The 2965-nt window shown below is 46.6% G+C and overlaps 1 pseudogene; it reads right to left on the bottom strand.

The window, feature by feature from the left end:
- Positions 1 to 395: 395 nt before the first annotated feature.
- LOC119343649 lies at positions 396 to 2718 on the bottom strand (annotated as a pseudogene).
- Positions 2719 to 2965: the final 247 nt, after the last annotated feature.

Genomic DNA, 2965 nt, shown 5'->3' on the forward strand with positions numbered 1-2965 from the left:
CGCGTGGTCCCATCCCCCGTGCAAAGGAGAGGAGGAGGCGCTCGCGGCCTGTCACAAGGCCCGATCCAAGGCGCGGCATGCAAAACCTGTGCCACCCTTGATCGGCCTGCCCAATAGAAGAAGGTGGGTAGGATGAGATGCGGCCACGCACGCTTCTATGCCAACGAGAAAGCCAAGATCGTCACTGCCACACCAGTCGCCTCTTGGGCCCCAGCTGCTCCAGCCGACACCGAGTTTGCCCACTCTGATGTGTCCAATGAGGTGTTTTCCAGGACTCCTTAGATTAATTAGTTTATTAAATATTGTATATTTCCGTGTCAAATGTAATGGTGGATATCTACTTATATTTAAGATGTTACATTTTGATGACGTATATGTCCATTAACGACTTGTGATCAATTGCCAGCAAACTGTGTTTGTGGCTTCACCGTTCCCGTGACGCTTCCATGGGCATTCTGAACAATAGCTTGTGCCGGGGCAATGTAGTTGGCCCAAGAGAGGTTGACGTTTTTGAGGTAGATGTCATGGCATGGCACACTCTTGCTGCACATATCTTGATGGCCTCTCGTTCTGAGGACGTCCCCTGGATGTCGATGAATCGAGCGTCTGTTATGGCCACACCACCATCCTGCAAAGGCAAAAGCAATATATAGGGTTTCGTTCAATTTCAGAAATTGTTCCCTTCTTTATTTAAGGCAACCATTGATCAAGTGGTGGTGCGGACAGGATCCCTCACCTGTGGTGGACAGTTTCCTTGGGGCAATAGAACTGGTCGATATCGATAGGCAACCGGACGGCAGTCATTCTGAGTTTGATGAAAAGGAATCCGGTTGCTAGTGCCTTGCCATCCCTGTATCCATTGAATCATACCATATGTATATATTAGGGGATATATATACCTACTATATATGGTTTGCAGGTAACCTATGATATGTACATGGAACATGCATGTGTATGCATGCCACCGTCAGTAACTATATCTTTAAACACATGCAAGGCACAACCATGTACGTACTAGTAGATGCTTGTTTTTTGACGTGAACAATAGGAGCTCTGCCTTTGCATTATAGAAGAAAGAAGTCATACATGTACAGATTTGGATCGACCATCAGTAGATGCATGTTACCTGCCACGATTTGATCCTCACACCGGTCGTGGTATTGAAGAAGCTGCAGTTGGACACTGTAATTTTTTCCACCAGCATTGGGCCGTCAGCAACACCTCCAAGACTTCCCACACTACATACATAGATACAGAATACAAAAAGGTCAACGTATGCTACTCACTAGAGAAGGTTATGAGCATGCACGTGCGTGCATTAATATACTACTCCCTCTCCGTCCTATAATATAAGACTTTTTTGACGGTCAATGTATACTACCGTCGAAAAATATCTTACATTATAGGACGGAGGGAGTATAATATACGCATGGGTGTGGTATGTATGTATGTATGTTTGTTTGTATACCTGATGCCATGACCAGCCCCGCAGGTGGTGTTGGTGACGTTAACATTGGTGGTTCCCGATAGAATCGACACACAATCATCACCTGCATGCACAAAATACCTACGTTCGAGGCCAGACAGAGTGCAATATATACTAGTACCATCTGAAGGAAGGAGGGTGGTTGTCGATCCGTACATACCGGTGTGCATAGAGCAAGACGAGATGTTTACATGGTTGGAGGAGCCCATATTGATCCCGTCCGTGTTGGGGCTGTCGCCCGGCGCCGTGATGGAGACGTTGTGCACCTGCACCTGCGTGCACTCGTACATGATCATGTTCTTTTCGGCGCCGTCCTTGAGGCGTATGTTGGTCACCCGTAGATTGTTGCAGTGCGCGAACGACAGCGACTGCGAGAGGGATCTCTATTTTAGTTGGACAATGGGAGGAAGTATTGTGTGTCTGTAAGTGCACGCTTACATACCCTTGGCCGGTCATTGCATTTTTGTCAATACGAGAGAGATATCAGATCAGATTGTTGCAAATATATGGAGATAAATATATATATTGAAGAAGCAACAGCTATACTCTATATATTTGGGGCTTAATTACCTTTTGGTTGTAGCAATCCCACCACTGGGCGCCTCGCCCGTCTATCTGGCCGCTCCCATTCACCGTCAGGTTGTCGACGCCATAGAAGGTCAGGACGTCTGATGGCTTTAAATAGAAGGAGTTTGGCGCCACCACGTCGCCCTCCAGCTGCACAAACACTAACCTCAATTCCAGTATGCTCTTATATTTCTTTATGAAGGGAGTACTACACAATTAAAAGATAGACTATTCAGAGTGGACCGATCGTCAAGTCAACCGACCTGTACGGTGATGGGCGACTTGCAGGGTCCGTTGAACCTCGTCTGGTTCAGCAAGAATGTCTTTCCTTTCCTGCGGGGATGTACGTACATGATCACCTCGCTGCTGTGGCTGCTGCAGGCTACTTTCCATGTCTCCTCGAACGCCTTTCAGCGCACAAATAAGCAAAAGATTAACTATCTGAATCTGATGGGCAACATACATGATAACGATTTCAGAATCATAGATAAAGGTTATGGTGTTCCAATTGTTACCTCGACATCACTCGTCGCGCCTTCCCCAGCTGCATGGAAATCCATGACGCTGTACCATTGTCCTTGCTGCACTCCGGCGGTCGATCTAACTGCGGCCATTGACACAAGGAGCAGCAGCAGCACGAAGGAGACATGTTGTGCTGCAGTCCTCTGCCGTTTTCAATCAAGAGTATACATACACAGCTGATCGGAACAAAATTTACACATGCATATATACTTTTGAGATATTGAGCTGATGAAACCTACGCATACCATGGTTGGTAGTACCACCAATATGATCAGCTGTGGCACACTCTCCTGATTTGATCGAAGAAGAGCGCTAGGAACGATGTGTCTCAACGAACTATCGTGGTAAGCAACCAATCTTGTGTGTATTTATACATGCTGTAAATTAATG

This window comes from Triticum dicoccoides, unplaced genomic scaffold (assembly GCF_002162155.2).
Source record: "Triticum dicoccoides isolate Atlit2015 ecotype Zavitan unplaced genomic scaffold, WEW_v2.0 scaffold136148, whole genome shotgun sequence".
In the NCBI taxonomy this organism is placed as follows: Eukaryota; Viridiplantae; Streptophyta; class Magnoliopsida; order Poales; family Poaceae; genus Triticum; species Triticum dicoccoides.